Source organism: Salmo salar, chromosome ssa27 (genome assembly GCF_905237065.1).
Source record: "Salmo salar chromosome ssa27, Ssal_v3.1, whole genome shotgun sequence".
Taxonomy (NCBI): Eukaryota; Metazoa; Chordata; class Actinopteri; order Salmoniformes; family Salmonidae; genus Salmo; species Salmo salar.
This window is the reverse complement of record NC_059468.1, coordinates 6,070,818-6,089,182: the sequence shown is the minus strand read 5'-3', so window position 1 is coordinate 6,089,182 and position 18,365 is coordinate 6,070,818. Positions and strand designations below refer to the sequence as shown.

Sequence of the window (18,365 nt, the reverse complement as noted above, 5' to 3'; positions counted from 1 at the left end):
GCTTTTTTTGAGGCAACCTATGATTGGACAGGTCCCGTGCTTCGGGGTAATGCGTACTGTTGCGAGGCCAAGTATTTTCAGGCCGGTGTGCGCGGTGCCAGCGCCCCGCATTTGCCAGGGGGAAGCGGGCATCCAGCCAGTAAGGGTGGAGCCAGTGCTACGCTCGAGACCGCCAGTGCGTCTTCACGGTCCAGTGTATCCTGTTCCCGCTCCTCGCACTAGCCGTGAGGTGCGTGTCTCCAGTCTGGCACATCCCAAGCCAGCACCACGCACCAGGCTTCCAGTGCATCAGCCCAATCCAGTATGTCCTGTTCCTGCTCCTCGCACTAGCCTTGAAGTGCGTGTCTCCAGTCTGATACCTCCAGTACCAGCACCACGCACTAGGCTTCCAGTGCGTCAGCCCAGTCCGTCCTGTTCCCGCTCCTCGCACTAGCCTTGGGGTGCGTGTCCCTAGTCTGATACCTCCAGTACCAGCCCCACGCACTAGGCTTCCAGTGCATCAGCCCAGTCCAGTACGTCCTGTTCCTGCTCCCCGCACTAGCCCTGAGGTGCGTGTCCCCAGTCTGGTACCTCCACTACCAGCCCCACGCATCAGTATTCCAGTGCGTCAGCCCAGTCCCGAGCTTCCGACGACAGTGCCTCGTCCAGAACGTCCGGCGACAGTGCCTCGTCCAGAACTTCCGACGACAGTGCCTCGTCCAGAACTTCCGGCGACAGTGCCTCGTCCAGAACTCCGGCGACAGTGCCTCGTCCAGAACTTCCGGCGTCAGTGCCTCGTCCAGAGTGTCCGGCGACAGTGCCTCGTCCAGAGTGTCCGGCGACAGTGCCTCGTCCAGAGTGTCCGGCGACAGTGCCTCGTCCAGAGTGTCCGGCGACAGTGCCTCGTCCAGAGTGTCCGGAACCAGGAGAGACGGCCCACTGTCCGGAACCTGGAGAGACGGCCCACTGTCCGGAACCAGGAGAGACGGCCCACTGTCCGGAACCAAGAGAGTCGTCATACAGTCCGGAACCAAGAGAGTCGTCCTACAGTCCGGAACCAAGAGAGTCGTCCTACAGTCCGGAACCAAGAGAGTCGTCCACCTACGAAAGACGTGACAGTTGCAAAATAGGAGGCAGATTTTAGATTTAATTTTGGATTGGAGATGCTTAATATGAGTCTGGAAGGAGTGTTTACAGTCTAACCAGACACCTAGGTACTTGTAGTTATCCACATATTCTAAGTCAGAACCGTCCAGAGTAGTGACGCTAGTCAGGCGGGCAGCTGCGGGCAGCGATTGGTTGAAGAGCATGAATTTAGTTTTACTTGCATTTAAGAGCAGTTGGATGCCACGGAAGGAGAGTTGTATGCATTGAAGCTCGTCTGGAGGTTAGTTTACACAGTGTCCAAAAAAGGGCCAGAAGTATACAGAATGGTGTCGTCTGCATAGAGGTGGATCAGAGAATCACCAGCAGCAAGAGTTACATCATTGATGTATACAGAGAAAAGAGTCGACCTGAGAATTGAACCCTGAGGCACCCCCATAGAGACTACCAGAGGTCCGGACAACAGGCCCTCCGATTTGACACACTGAACTCTGTCTGAGAAGTAGTTGGTGAACCAGGCGAGGCAGTCATTTGAGAAACCAAGGCTGTTGAGTCTGCTGATAAGAATGCAGTGATTGACAGAGTCGAAAGCCTTGGCCACGTCGATGAATACGGCTGCACAGTATTGTCTTTTGTCCATGGCGGTTATGATATCATTTAGGACCTTGAGCATTGCGTAGCGGAGAAGGTACGGTGGGGTTCAAAATGGTCGGTGATCTGTTTGTTAACTTAGCTTTCGAATACCTTAGAAAGGCAGGATAGGTCTGTAACAGTTTGGGTCTAGAGTGTCTCCCCCTTTGAAGAGGGGGATGACCGCGGCAGCTTTCCAATCTTTGGGGATCTCAGACGATACAAAAGAGAGGTTGAACAGGCTAGTAATAGGGGTTGCAACAATTGCGGCGGATCCTTTTAGAAAGAGAGGGTCCAGATTGTCTAGCCCAGCTGATTTGTAAGGGTCCAGATTTTGCCACTCTTTCAGAACATCAGCTATCTGGATTTGGGTGAAGGAGAAATGGGGGTGGCTTGGGCAAGTTGCTGTGGGGGGGTACAGAGCTGTTGATCGGGGTAGGGGTAGCCACGTGGAAAGCATGGCCAGCCGTATAAAACTGCTTATTGAAATTCTCACCTATCGTAGATTTATTGGTGGTGAAAGTGTTTCCTAGCCTCATTGCAGTGGCCAGCTGGGAGGAGGTGCTCTTATTCTCCATGAACTTTACAGTGTCCCAGAATGTTTTGGAGTTTGTGCTACAGGATGCAAATTTCTGTTTGAAAAGCTAGCCTTTGCTTTCGTAACTGCCTGTGTATATTGGTTCCTAACTTCCCTGAAAAGTTGCATATCGTGGGGGCTATTCGATGGTAATGCAGTATGCCTCAGGATGTTTTTGTGCTGGTCAAGGGCAGTCAGGTCTGGAGTGAACCAAGAGCTATATCTGTTCCTGGTTCTACATTTTTTGAATGGAGCATGTGTATTTAAGATGATGAGGAAAGCACTTTTAAAGAATAACCAGGCATCCTCTACTGACAGAATGAGGTCAATATCTTTCCAGGATTATTATTTCTGTGCTTGCAGCATGCAAAGCACACTATTGTTATTGCTCATACTTTTTCTTGTTTATTATTCTTGACACTTTTTGGGACATATTTCCTACAGGCTTTACACTACATACACAATTCATACATCAAACTCCAGCAGAGCTGGATGCTGATGTGACATGCTGTGACTTCTTGGGTTGGATGTCTTCCACATCCTGAAATATATTCCTGGGGGAGATGGTGTTATTATTATTTACTATTATCATTATTGTTGTTATCATAACTATCAAACTTAACTTACAGTAAGCTCTGTACATTGCAATGGAAGCACAGTGTGATTTCACTGAGGTATGTATGAAATTCTCATCACTAGTGGATATAATGTTTTTTGGAATACCCATCTGATTGTGTGATTTTCTTTTTCAAAGGAAAACATGCAGGAAATTAGGCGATGGTGGTGCCTAGTTCTCTTGCATAATTTTCCCATGCCATAAGTCTTGAACATTATAAAAACGTTTAATTTGCATCCTTAAAATCACCTGTTTCACTGTAGCGAGACTGACCTGAATATATTTTCATATTGAATGTATGTCATTCACTCACTAAGGTCTGAAGAAGAGAGGTTGAAAGATTGAAAAAGGTAGCAAAAACAAAACGCACTACAGGTAGGAGGTGTCATATGATGAGTGGTATAGTTATAAACCAATGTTTAAAGACTTAAACCCCCCCTCTCACATGATGAGTGGTATAGTCTTAAACCAATGTTTAAAGACTTAAACCCCTCCCCCCTCTCCAATATATTTCAGGATGATGTCGAAGACGTCCCCCTCCCACCCAAGAAGTCACAGCATGTCACAACAGGATCAGGTACTGTAAAGGCTATTAGATAAAGTAAGGTGCATTCTTGTACACACATCCCTAGAAGTTCCCTTACATAAACAAGGTCTAAATCATGTTTGATGCAGTTAGTAAGTAAAATGTGTTGCAGTACTGTTTAAACTAGATGATTGGAATACTGTTGACACTCTTCAGCAAGTTCCAACCTACAGAAATAAACAGCTTTCATAAACAAGGTCTAAATCATGTTTAATGATCTCTGTAAGTAAAATCTGTTGCAGTACTGTTTAAACTAGATGATAGGAACACTGTGGACACTTTTCAGCAAGTTCCAACCTATAGAAATAAACAGTTTTCATAAACAAGGCCTAAATCATGTTTGATGCACTCTGTAACATTTTTGCAGTGTATAAACTTGATGATAGGAACACTGTGGATACTTTTCAGCAAGTTCCAACCTACAGAAATAAACAGTTTTCATAAACAAGGCCTAAATCATGTTTGATGCACTCTGTAAGTACATTTTTTTCAGTACTGTTTAAGTTAGATGATAGGAATACTGTGGACACTTTTCACCGAGTTCCAACCTATAGAAATGAACAGTTTTCATAAACAAGGCCTAAATCATGTTAGATGCACTCTGTAAGTAAAATCTTTGCAGTACTGTTCAAACTAGATGATAGGAACACTTTGGATACTTTTCAGCAAGTTCCAACCTACAGAAATAAACAGTTTTCATTAAAAAGGTCTAAATCATGTTTGATGCACTTAGTAAGTAACATTTTTTGCAGGACTGTTTAAACTAGATAATAGGAACACTGTGGATACTTTTCAGCAATTTCCAACCTAGAGAAAAGAACAGTTTTCATAAACAAGGTCTAAATCATGTTTGATGCACTCTGTAAGTAACATTTTTTGCAGTACTGTTTAAACTAGATGATAGGAACACTGTGGACACTTTTCAGCAAGTTCCAACCTACAGAAATAAACAGTTTTCATAAACAAGGCCAACATCATGTTTGATGCACTCTGTAAGTAACATGTTTGCAGTTGTTTAAACTAGATGATAGGAATACTGTGGACACTTTTCAGCAAGTTCCAATCTACAGAAATAAACAGTTTTCATAAACAAGGTCTAAATCATGTTTGATGCACTTAGTAAGTATTTTTTGATGCAGTACTGTTTAAACTAGATGACAGGAACACTGTGGACACTTTTCAGCAAGTTCCAACCTACAGAAATAAACAGTTTTCATAAACAAGGTCCAAATCATGTTTGATGCACTCTGTAAGTAAAAGTTTTGCAGTGCTGTTTAAAGTAGATGATAGGAACACTGTGGACACTTTTCAGCAAGTTCCAAAATACAGAAATAAACTGTTTTCATAAACAAGGTCAACATCATGGTTGATGCACTTTTTTTTTTTTAATAAGGCAATGTTTATATGACCCCCTTTCAAAGAGTCTCTCATTTATCACTTTCTTGCAGATATATGGTGCCTTCAGAAAGTGTTCATACCCCTTAACTTATTCCTCATTTTGTTTTCTTACAGCCTGAATTCCAAATGGATTAAATTATAGTTTTTTTTATCATCTCACCCAGCTACAGACAGTACCCCATAATGACAAGGTGAAAACATTTTTAACATTTTTTTCAAATGTAAAGAAAATGAAAAACATAAATATCTCATTTACATAAGTTTTCACAATACATGTTAGAATCACCTTTGGCAGCGATTAAAGCTGTGAGTCTTTCTGGGTAAGTCTCCAAGAGCTTTGCACCCCTGGATTGTACCATATTTGCAATATCACAATATATACATACAGTACCAGTCAAACGTCTGGACACACCTACTCATTTAAGGGTTTTTCTTTATTTTTACAATTGTATACATTTTAGAATAATAGTGAAGACATCAAAACTATGAAATAGCACAATTGGAATCATGTAATAAGCAAAAAAGTATTAAACAAATCAAAATATATTTTATATTTGAGATTCTTCGAAGTAGCCATGAAGTTCTTCATGGTCGAATTGCTCCATTGAAACCACTACTTATGGACGGACACCAATAATAAGAAGAGACTTGCTTGGGCCAAGAAACACGAGCAATGGACCTTAGACTGGTGGAAATCTGTCCTTTGGTCTGATGAGTCCAAATTTGAGATTTTTGGCTTTCAATGTGTGTGTAAAGTATCAAGGGTGTTTAGTAGGGTCTACTCTTCATTATAAAACTATTTGTTGAATGGTTTAAAATCCGTCAGAAGCTGCTTTCAATTCATGGTGGCTCTGAATAAGTCTTGACGGAGACAGAGCTTGTTTTGCCAAGGAAAGTGAAAAGGACTGAGGGAAAGTAAAATGGAAAATACATGGAAAGGAACATGGAAGAACCTCAAAGAACATTGCATTTTCAAGATCATGTAACATCAAACATAACATCAAAATGCATCTTATATTCCTGCCCTTACAGAAAAACCACATGATTTCAACTTACATTTTATGTGAAATCATGTGAAAACATGTTTTGGAACACAACGTGATCACATTTTCACATGTGTAGTTTAATGTAATCACATGTTGCTCTACATGTTATCACATTATCTTCACATAAGATTACATGAAAACATGTTTTTGGAACACTTCCCGTGTTCACATGTGAAATGTATGTGTGTTTTGCGTATCTGACTGGATAGGATGGGTGATTCAGCAGAGGACAGAGCGAAGCTGACCAGCCAACAGGAACTGTATGTCCCTGACAAGCAGGCTACCAAACGCCCTGCAGTTCCACACTCAATGTTCTTAATAATGCTTTAAAATGCACATGTACGATTGTGCATGTGTAATGGGTTGAAAACAAAGTCACTAAAAACAGACACACATTTATTATACCCCCCCACCACCCCCCAATTTGTTTATGTATTTGTCTTAATTAATCTAAATTGTGTTTTCTACATACTTTAGCGTTAGCAGTCCATCAGGCCAATAGATGGCGCTGTTGCACTGTTGTAGCAGGAGAAATAGCAAGTTCTGGCCAAGCGCTCACCATTCTGCAGAATAAGGATCAGAACTTTACTGAGCTAAACTGGGTCTGTTCTTTTTACAGGTATGTAACAGAACTTCCAAGCGTTCAAATATATACACAATATGTAAAAACATGCTATTTAACAACTTTGTCAAGGTATTATCACGTTAGGAAAGGTCTTGTTTTGGCAATTGTGTCGAACTGAGTGAGATTTAATATTCCAACAAATTGGTGGTCTAGAATTCTTACTCAAATGCAACTTTGATGTTGGTAAAAACCCTATTAACCTTGCAAACTTTCATAAACAAGTACTTCTAACTTGGAACCTCATGTACAAACACAATTTCTCCCCTCATAGGTATACAATCTGGAATAGTCTTTGTTTTTCCAGAACTGGTTTGACAACAACAATATTTGGGTTAAACAATTACTGAACAATGATGGACAACTATATGGTTATCCAGAATTTATTAGAACACACAATGTTACATTCACTCCTGAGGAGTATCAAATTGTTGTTAGAGCTGTCCCTAAAGGTGCTATTCTTATTTTAGGAGAATATAACAATACTCCAAGTGCAACTGTTGAGGATTTTGTAGCCTCAATACAATTAGAAGGAATTGGCATTTTAAACTAATAATGTAATAACATGTATATAAGGAAACTATGTCAATATGTTACTATTCCCTCTGCTAAAATGTACTGGACTGCAGCCCTAGGATAAGTGAACTGGAACAAAGTTTTGTTGTTATCTGGTAAATATTGTATATCTAATAAGGTGAAAGAAGTATCATACAAACTCATTCATAGAATCTACCCTGTAAAGACCTTTATTATACATAGATTCAAAATAGCTATTGATAACAAATGTGTATTTTGTGATTGAAGATACTCTTGACGATTTATTTTGGGACTGCTCTTATGTCAGAAGATTTTGGTGTGAGTTAGAATATTTTATTTTAAAAGAAACAACTATTAATGTTAATTTGAAAGACTCTGATATTATGTTTTTTTTTAACCAAATTATATGGCCCCTGATTTAACTTTTATTGTTCATTTGTTTATCTTTCATGGAAGATTCTTTATCCATAAAATGAAGTGGGCAGAGAACAAACCCCTTTTCACATTATTTAAGATAGAATTGAAATATTATTTTCAAATTATCAGTAAATTTAAAACCAAAAAAGCAATACGCACCATAAAAGTATTTAACAAATTGAAAATGAATCTTGATATGTAATACCCCTGTCTGTTAGGTTCATTTACTCTTGTTTGTATATTTCAGTTTTTTGTATTTGTTGTGTTCATAATAAAAATGTATAAATGTTTTTTAATAAATAAATAAATAGAATAAAAACTTCTGTTGTTCCGAGGTAAAATGAGCTAGCAAGTTAACAAGGGCAGCCCAATGTCTCTAAAATTGTAAATGTACCATCTCTGATTGCACCAGACTGCTGCTCACGGACAGAAGAGATGGACTTCAACCATCAATAGCCAGGTAACGTTAACTTAATGTTAGCTAGCTATCTAACGTCGGTGTTGAGAGTGAGTGGTGTAACGGCTGCTAAAAAAGGAACTACATAATATAACACTAACGTTACCTAACTACCAACGGCGTTAGCTAGCTAACGTTAGATCTGCCTGCCATTGATATTTAACTCAACTCAAGATAGCTAGCTAAAGTTAATTGTTCATAATCTAACGTTAATTATGGCATCTATAAAACGTTAACTAGTTACTGCTGTACAGTAACGTTAGCTAGCTAGCGATGTTGAATGAAGCTACTTTTTTTAAGCTAGTTTGTAGCTAAAGTACGTTAGTTAAAACTGCATCGCCTGTCAATGCACGGTTGTCTTCATAGGTCGGAGGCTCAGAGTTGGTACAGTTTAGACAAGAGAACACTTTAGGGGTTGTTAACTACATACAGATAAAATGTCACTGGACCCATCGGGTCTGCGGTCTATTTTTCAGGCTAGAGACCATGTTGTGGAGCCTTCGGTGGACAAGCGGTCATTTGATTGATGAAGAGATGACCAGCAATCTAATTGCTGTTGCAGAGGAGTTCCTACAAGAGGCAAATGACATCCAACAACGGGAACCTTACGAAAATGGCAAGTTGTTATATTATATTATATTGTATCATTTCTTTTGTACAGCATGTGTGGCAAAGGCGGAGATTGTATCATTTTACATGTCCTGTGTTAAGTCTCCTGTGTCAAGTCAATCAATGAAAAAAACATTTGGTTGGCCTATAATGCTGTTTTTAAATTCTATATGGTGATCTTATAGTCTTTTAACCTAAAGTTTTTAGGAGTGTATTTTGTTATTATCTATTGTATTTTTTATTTCAGTATCCTATCAAGCGCCTTTGGAGGGAAGGCGGTATCACATCACCAAGGAGCAGCTTGAGTTCCTCATAGATTGTCATATGATGTAACGCCCTGGCCATAGAGAGGGGTTTTTTGTTCTTTATTTTGGTTAGGCCAGGGTGTTACATTGGGTGGGCGTTCTATGTTCTGTTTCTATGTGTTTGTATTTCTTTGTTTTGGGCTGTGTGTGGCTCCCAAATCAGGCACAGCTGAAGTTCGTTGCTGTTGATTGGGAGTCACACATAAGTGCATGTTTTTCCGTTGGGGTTTTGTGGGTAATTGTTTCTGTTCGTGTTACTGTGTTTAACGTGACAGGACTGTTTTGGTTGTCTGTTTATTGTTTTGTATTGTATAGTGTCCGTTTTCTCAATTAAATATGACGAACACTAACTCCGCTGCGTTTTGGTCCGCTCTCTCTAAAGGCAACCGTTACATATGACCATCAGACAAATGGCAGATGTTCTCAATGTGTAGCACTCTGTGGTCTAGCGGCGCATGAGGTAAGTTATCGTAATTGAATAAAGCAATTGTAACACAAGAGGGAGATCTCTACATCCACTTTTGATTTGATCACATTCCTGATTGATGTATCTTTTTGTGTTTTATTTTTGTATTTAGTCATTTTCAGCTTTTCAGGTCCTACTCACTGTTGTGAGATGCTCAGCTGGATGAGAGGATCGAAGAGCTGATATCAATAAAAACAGAATGGTGTCACTATAAGAGAAAAAAATGGTTTTGTAAAACAAATGCATCTTGTTTTTTAGGTGGATGATTGTTATCCATGGTGCTGTGGATGGTTACAGCAGACTTGTGTTTCTGAAGGCCTCTGACAACAGGACTGCCACAGTCATGGAGTCATTCGAAGCAGCCATCACCAGCTACGGAGTACCATCCCGGGTGAGATGTGACCGGGTGGTGAAAACAACCGCATCTGTGCCTTCATGGAGCAGTTCAGGGGTGGTGAGAGGGGAAGTGCCCTCAGAGGAAGGAGCACTCACAACCAGAGGATAGAGTGGCTGTGGGGGACGTCTGGCATGGAGTCTCCAACGTTTACCATGACCTGTTCACCTTCTTGGACGGAGCAGATCATCGACATCAACAATGAGGTGCACCTGTGGACACTGCACTTTGTGTTCCTGCCACGGGTGAACAGAGATCTTGCTGTGTTTGCCAGTCAGTGGAACCACCATGGGCTGAGGACTGAACAACGGCAGTCACCTCTGCAGTTGTTCGTCTCGGGTTCCCTGGCAATGCAGAGGGCCAATCTCTTAATTTAATATTAATGATCATAAGATAACATTAACAGCCAATATGGACTGTTTAATTTAATATTAATGAGCATTAAGTTAATAACTTCCAATATGGAAATACAGTGCATTTGGAAAGTATTCAGACCCCTTGACTTTTCCCACATTTTGTTACATTAGAGCCTTATTCTAAAAGGTATTAAATAAATAATGTAGAGTCAACCTGTTTTTGCTTTGTCATTATGGGGAGTGTAGATTGATGAGGTGAAAAAATGATTGTATCCATTTTTGAAGAAGGCTGTAAGGTAATAAAATGTGGAAAAAGTCAAGGGGTCTGAATACGTTCCGAATGCACTGTACTGGTCCCGTGTGGCTCAGTTGGTAGAGCATGGTGTTTGCAACGCCAGGGTTGTGGGTTCGATTCCCACGGGGGACCAGTACAGGGAAAGAAATGTATGCATTCACTACTGTAAGTCGCTGTGGATAAGAGCGTTTTTATGCAACACCGAAATCTGGAGAATTCACAATACCGGAGGTCATGAATTCCCTAAAGGCATTGTAGGTGCTATGAAGAGGGAGCCTTAGTGTCACAGCACACGTGTTTGCCTCTGGGTACTTTTTCTTCTGCTGCCCAGCGAGACGCCCTCGTGCTGTGTGGGGGAATTCGATGGTCGGGGTGTCCTCAAACCCAAGGGGTGGCACCACCGTTGCCCCAGTAGCAACCTCCAACACCAGCGCCGCTGTTAGAGGAGGACATTCTCCATCTGAGGAGTACACAGTAAAACCATTAAAGTACATATTTAAATCACAAAATGGAATAATATGCAGTTACCGATAAACTGGAACAATTGACTATTTTACCTTGCACCTCAGCCAGCCAGTTGAACCAGTGGCAGATGGTGTCGTTCTCCAAACACCACCGGTTGCATCCAGGTATGGAATAGGTTACTTTAAACAGGTCCCTGGCAGTGGAAGGCTTTATGGAGTCCACAAAAAGTGCTCGGAAGCTGCCCTATGGTTCCCCAATGCTTCAAGCAGCCCAAGAGAGTTGAGACCATATTTGAACCTGTTATGGTTTAAAGACTGTATGTATATTTAAAATAAGTGTAATAAAACGTATCCTAATATAAAACAGGGAAATAGTCCATGATCTTTAAATCAGTAAAAGAACCTACAATAAGTCTGTTTAATCACAAGATTCACACCTAGCTTACTTACAAAGCAAGCACTGTGTCCTCATGTACTACATGGATATAGGGAAAATGTACCTATCCTGTTCAGCTGCCGGATGGTAGGGTCAGCGATCAGGCAAACCCTCATAGTTATCAACCTGCTTCTCCCGGTTTGCCGCCTTTGGACTCCAGCATTATTCTGTCTCCTGAACAATTGAAATCTGAAATGTGCAAACGTTATAAGTTACAATAATGACACTCAGCATAATCTACGCCTCCCATACTCGCGCACCCCACGGTAGCTGTTGCAATCATTAGCAAGCTAACGTTACTAGGTAGTTGTGCCGGTTAATGTTGGCTTTTGCCAGGTATACCTAACCTACCAGAATGAATCCTACCTTTGAACCACCCGATCCTCCTGGGGGGTTGTAAAGGTGGTTGCACTTGGCTGGCAAAACTTAAAAAGCGGTCTCTCATGTTTTCAAGGTCTGACATGACTTAGTCGTTTGTTGGTGATGATGAATGAGAAGTTTTTCATATAGTGATTGGCCAACATTTGCATATAGTTTACATATTGTTATTTAACGTGTATCTTTTTGACACTCAAAGACCCAAACGGCGTTCCATACAGTGAACCCAGCGGAGAGACGGGAGCTGAGGCAGAACGAAAAGAAGAGGGAGGGTCTCCTCAGCCCAGCAGAGAAGTGGTCTCAGCTCCAGAAAGGCACCCACCACAGAGAGAGAATGGAGTGAGTATGTCCAGTTATAAAGACTTTAAAGTTCATGGACAGATCGGAGATCAGAATCAAAAAGATAAGCTCAGCTTCAGCAGCCTAGAACATCAGATTGAAAATGGACGGAGAAAAGGCTACCATGAAATAGAAATCATAGAAGCAGTAATCAGAGCTGTGAGCCACAGGGCTTAAGATGATGAGTTATCTGGAGGGAAAAACAGACATGACACTCTACACACTAAGGCAATTCTTGAGGACACATTATGCAGATAAGGATGCTACTGAACTGTATCACAAGTTGACTAAAGCAACACAAGAGTCGGGAGTCTGCCTTGGACTTCCTAGTCCGAGTCTTTGACCTGAGACAGAAAGTGTTATCAGCCTCAGCTCGTGCCCAATCAGGACTGAAATATGGCACAGAGTTAGTCAAGAGTCAATGCCTGCAGGCCATTGTTACAGGATTAACAAATGATAATGTCAGGGCAGAGATGAGAGTGCATCTCCAGAATATTAACACCAGTGATGAACTGTTGCTTGAGAAAATGCAAATTGCCCAGGGCAATGAATGCGAATGCATGCAAAAGGCCAGGATTTCCTGTAAGTTCACACTCACACAAGTGCACACAGAATAGAATGAGGATAACGGGGATAGAGGAGAGAAATGTGAACAGGCAGAGCCCTCACAGACCACAGTCCAAAAACAAAAGAAATACAATCCTCTCCTGAGTAAAACTGATGCGAGCAATGAAGCAATCAAACAACTGACCTGTCAGGTTGCCTCATTAGTACAGTCAGTGCAGGGCCAGGGTGACAGTTCAGTTAGGAATCGCTCCAACAGAAAACCAAGTCCAACCAACAGGGAGAAAAGACAATGCAAAAGTTGTTATGAGACTGGTCAACAGACTTGCCATCATTGCTACAAATGTGGCAGTGATAGCCATTGGGCAGTAGAGGATCAGGGGCAACGCACATCCATCAGGAAACGCCTGGGGGTCACAACCATGGAACGGGGAGTGACCTCAGATACATCTAGTTCCATCCAGTGTTGTAGTGAAAAGGTAGAGAGAATCTCAGAGTTGAAGTTGTGTTCATTGTGTCATAAAGCTGCCTATTGTTCCAAAGTGTGCCAACAGGATCATTGGACACAGCACCAACCTACATGTAAGTGTAATACCCTTGTTTGAACCAGGTAAGAATGAAAAACTAAAGAAAGACTAAACGGCTGTTACCTGTGCTAACATGATTAAAAGTGAAGTAAACCGTACTTTTCGCGTTGTAGTTTATATGATAAGCTCATTGGAAGGGTAACATATATACAGGATGTACATAAATGGGCATAAACACGTGACACAGAAAATAAAAAATATTGACATTTAGGAATTGAAAATGCATCTAAATATATTTCGTTGTCTATGGAATACATTAAAAAAAATGGAATAATTATGTATATATATATATATTTAAAAAAATTAAGTGTATAAAATATACTTGTCTGTACAGTAAGTAAATGTAGGAAATCCAAAATGCACAAAAATATGTTTTTCTAATGTCTAAAATAAAATATGTGTATAATACATACTTGTCTGTAACATAAAGCAATGCAGAAGCAATAAGCATTGTAAATGATGATAGAACACATCAAATTAATGTGAACATGAGGACACAAACGAGAGATTTAACTAAAAGATCATCTTTTAATACATTTTTAATGCTGAAGTTTTTTAATGCTGAAAAAAATCTATGTATGGCAAATCCACTCTGGGCAAATGGCCTGTTGGACAAAAATAAAAAATAGTTAACATCCTTGCTACTTCAGCCATTTGCTATGTTAAAGTAAAATCTCAGTTAATGATGAATGGATACAATTTGGAAGGATTTTCCAGAGTCATACCTCAGTAGGGTAGAGTGTCAGGTGGCACAATCATTCGTGCCATGAGGTCAAAGTGTGAAGGAGGGAGCAAGCCAGAGAGCTGTCTAGGAAGCAGTCCAGGCCCATGGCTTGGAGGCTTTGAGTTGGTTCCATCATTGTAATGCATTGTAGGGTATCTGCTGCCCCATAGACCTGCTGGTAGTGGGAAAGGTGTTAGCAGGAGACCACCAGGGCCATCTATGATTGGCTGACACAGTCTTGGTTAAACCACATGTATTCTAAAGCAATATTCACCTGCTTTCATAGAGTAAGGATTGACTCCTTTGGGGACACTGCCAGTGTTCCCCTGATATCCATATGTCCCCATCGGTGGAGGTGGTGGTACACACTTGTTCTGTAAAACACATCAACACATTTTCCAAATTGTTAGTAATATTTTCACAGTTGAAATACAATGGTTGTTCACTGTTTTTTTTTAATCCACTCAATTGTCTCTACATAGAATAAAGTGTTAATAACCAGTTCCTTACAGATCTGTCTTTGTCCTCAGGTAGATGAACCTCCTTCTTATTAACTCTTCCACTCCCAAAGACCCAGCTGAGCCAGCCTCCACTGTTATTGTGAACAGCAGGGGTCTCGGGCTCAGCCACCAGCCGGCTGCCAGTCTGGCTCTGAGGGTTGGCATCGGAGTGTTCCGGCTTGGTGATGGACATCATAGCAGGATGCTCAACATATCTAAGTCGGACATCTGTAATAAGTGGGAGAAGTCAGGCCACTCTGCTCATGTCACCACACAGAACAATTACAAGCTGACAGATAGAAACGTCTCGCTCTGATACTGTTACAACCCAATCTTAACCTACACGCAGTCACAGGGATTACTAGGAGGTTACTCCAGGACTCTGCGATCGCATTGTTTTGGTTGCAAAATCAACAATTCCCTGTATATTATGTGAGGGCTTACAAATTTGACCAATCATCAAACTATTTCTGCATAAAATAGTCACGTCATCACAATATTATCGCATAGAACTGACCCATTACCACAGTACAAAAAGAGGGCTCGCAATTTCAACCAATCACCGCACATTTACTGCATAATATGGTTCAATCAAGCCAGACGTCAACACAGTTTTTTCCCATGTCAGCGCATTTTTGCAACAAATTGGACAAAACAATTGCATATTGCTATGCAAAATGTCATAATTGTCGTTGCAAAATCTAGCATATTTATCAGCTAATATCGAAAAAATCCATGCGAAATCCTGGAGAGATTCACCAGAGTATGTAAATGTATACACTCACTACTGTAAGTCGCTCTGGATAAGAGCGTCTGCTAAATGACTAAAATGTAAAAGTAAAATGGAGCTAAACCTGTTGTATGTAGAAAATGCATGAAAATATTACAGCTATATACTCACATGAGCCATAGATTTAATCTATCACAACTTATTTTCACGCTATCACAATGGTAATTTCTTTACTAATTAGATAAGGTTAAGTGACCTCTTCTCTTGGAATAGAAATCCACAGGTGGAGTACACGCTCCACCATCCCATTTCCACAGTGGTGCCACCATGGGGATGATGGGAGGTGGTTGTGGATGATTGTTTCCATTCTTCACAGGGACACTGGTTGTGAGGAAGATCTCCTCCCTCTCTGCAGGGACACTAGCCTTTGGGACGATCCACTCCCTGTGCGCAGGGACGCTGGCCTTTGGGAAGATTCCTTTCCTCTGCGCAGTGACACTGGCCATCAGGAGGATCAACTCCCTTTGTGCAGGGGTGAGGTGTGATGCTCTGAGGATCTTCTTCTTCCGCGCAGTGATAGAAGCTGCCGGAAGAATCCCCTCCCTCTGTGCAGGGATGAGGCCTGATGCTCGGAGGACCCTCTCCCTCTGTGCAGGGATGAGGCCTGATGCTCGGAGGATCTCCTCCCTCTGTGCAGGGACACTGGCTGTTTGGAGAAACCCCTCCCTCTGTGCAGGGATGAGGCCTGATGCTCGGAGAATCCCCTCCCTCTGTGCAGGGACACTGGCTGTTTGGAGAAACCCCTCCCTCTGTGCAGGGACACTGGCTGTTTGGAGAAACCCCTCCCTCTGTGCAGGGACACTGGCTGATTGGAGAATCTCCTCCCTCTGTGCAGGGACACTGGCTGTTTGGAGAAACCCCTCCCTCTGTGCAGGGACACTGGCTGATTGGAGAAACCCCTCCCTCTGTGCAGGGACACTGGCTGTTTGGAGAAACCCCTCCCTCTGTGCAGGGACACTGGCTGTTTGGAGAAACCCCTCCCTCTGTGCAGGGACACTGGCTGATTGGAGAAACCCCTCCCTCTGTGCAGGGACACTGGCTGTTTGGAGAAACCCCTCCCTCTGTGCAGGGACACTGGCTGATTGGAGAATCTCCTCCCTCTGTGCAGGGATGAGGCCTGATGCTCGGAGGATCTCCTCCCTCTCAGCAGGGACACTAGCCTTTGGGACAATCCCCTCCCTTTGCGCAGTGACACTGGCTGTTTGGAGGATCACCTCCCTATGTGCAGGGATGAGGCCTGATGATCGGAAGATCTTCTCCCTCTGCGCAGTGATGCTAGCTGCTGAGAGAATCCCCTCCCTCTGCGCCGGGACACTTGCTGTTCGGACATTCCCTTCCCTCTGTGCAGGGATGAGGCCTGATGCTCGGATCTCCTCCCTCTGCACAGTGATGCTAGCTGCTGAGAGAATCCCCTCCCTCTGTGCAGGGACACTGGCTGTTTGGAGGATTCCCTCCCTCTGTGCAGGGATGAGGCCTGATGCTCGGATCTCCTCCCTCTGCACAGTGATGCTAGCTGCTGAGAGAATCCCCTCCCTCTGTGCAGGGACACTGGCTGTTTGGAGGATTCCCTCCCTCTGTGCAGGGACACTGGCTGTTTGGAGGATTCCCTCCCTCTGTGCAGGGACACTGGCTGTTTGGAGGATACCCTCCCTCTGTGCAGGGACACTGGCTGTTTGTAGGATTCCCTCCCTCTGTGCAGGGACACTGGCTGTTTGGAGGATTCCCTCCCTCTGTGCAGGGACACTGGCTGTTTGTAGGATTCCCTCCCTCTGTGCAGGGACACTGGCTGTTTGGAGGATTCCCTCCCTCTGTGCAGGGACACTGGCTGTTTGGAGGATTCCCTCCCTCTGTGCAGGGACACTGGCTGTTTGTAGGATTCCCTCCCTCTGTGCAGGGACACTGGCTGTTTGGAGGATTCCCTCCCTCTGTGACGGGATGAGGCCTGATGCTTGGACGATCTCCTCCCTCTGCACAGCAACTTCGGCTGCTGTGATGATCTGCAGGTATAATATAGAGCATATAGTCATTCCCTAAAACGCAATAGGAAGGTTTTCTTAATGTTTTGTTCACTCAGTGTAGATCAATCCCTAGCATATACATTCATTTGTGTGTACTGAAAACATTAATATAATTTGTGTATTTACATTATCTACAATATATTATAATACCGTAAGCCTCCCTGCTGCATGGGCATTTCCTCCTACAATTTTGAGCTGATTTTCTTCCCTTTACCAATATTTTGTAACTTTGTTAATTTTCACATTTATTGTGTTTGGAATGGCACTGTTACTACAGCATTTGATGTAAGTTTGTAGGACAATTACCTATAATGCTCACTGACTGAACATTCAAAATTACCATGGCAATTATTGACGCATTCACATGCCATCGGAAACTTGGAACCTCAGAGTTAAAATGAATGTAAGTTATTAGTGTAGAGCTTCCAACTGGTTGATTCTCATACTTCACATGTGGGAAACTTGAAATCATCATTCCATAATGAGTTAGTGAGTCAGAATTGTCAGAATTTCCTATTTCTGACTTGAAGGGCCTTCAATGATGTAGGGCAGGTCAGTAACCAAATTATTTTACTGTGCCCAGTCGCACACAGACTTTTATGATCACACAAGTTGCCACCGGTGGATTCAAAATGAGTAGCCTAACAATTATTTACATGGCCCCAGGTACATTTGCAAACAATTTTTTTTTCTGTGAGAAATCAATAATAGTTGCACACATAGGGTAACAGTCAGCAATTGACAGTGAGCAATGAGCAAGATAACCATAGACGGGAAGTTGACAATAGCTTATTATTAGTGTAAATACATTGTATTTCTATGGTTGCAGTCCTCTACGATTGAATTGCATTGAATTTAATGAATCAGATCCAATGATTTACCACCCGTAGGGTGGGGTACCGCTAGTCATCATTATTATAATCACCATCTCAATCATTATCACCATACCATCATAGACTTATTCTTCTGTATCTGAGACTCATCTGACACTACCTTAGATATGGCAGTCTGCAACTCAATACACTGCCCCTGCATGGTGTTCAGCGTCCCCTGCATGTGGTTAATCGACTGCTTAACATCGTTCAGCAGGATCTGAATCTCAAGCCTGCAAGAAATCAGGTGGTTCAACATACTGAGATGACGAGAGGCTTCAGACCATGCCCATTGGACC

At 42.4% G+C, this 18,365-nt stretch overlaps 2 long non-coding RNA genes across 2 annotated transcripts; both read left to right on the top strand.

The window, feature by feature from the left end:
• Positions 1 to 6,482: 6,482 nt before the first annotated feature.
• On the top strand, positions 6,483 to 8,588 carry LOC123730969 (uncharacterized). Its single transcript, XR_006762463.1, has 3 exons — positions 6,483 to 6,555; positions 7,925 to 7,972; positions 8,446 to 8,588. It is a non-coding gene; the product is annotated as an uncharacterized lncRNA (long non-coding RNA).
• A 238-nt stretch (positions 8,589 to 8,826) lies between these two features.
• Positions 8,827 to 12,549, top strand: LOC123730970 (uncharacterized). Its single transcript, XR_006762465.1, has 3 exons — positions 8,827 to 9,343; positions 9,608 to 9,949; positions 11,872 to 12,549. It is a non-coding gene; the product is annotated as an uncharacterized lncRNA (long non-coding RNA).
• The last annotated feature ends 5,816 nt before the right edge of the window (positions 12,550 to 18,365 follow it).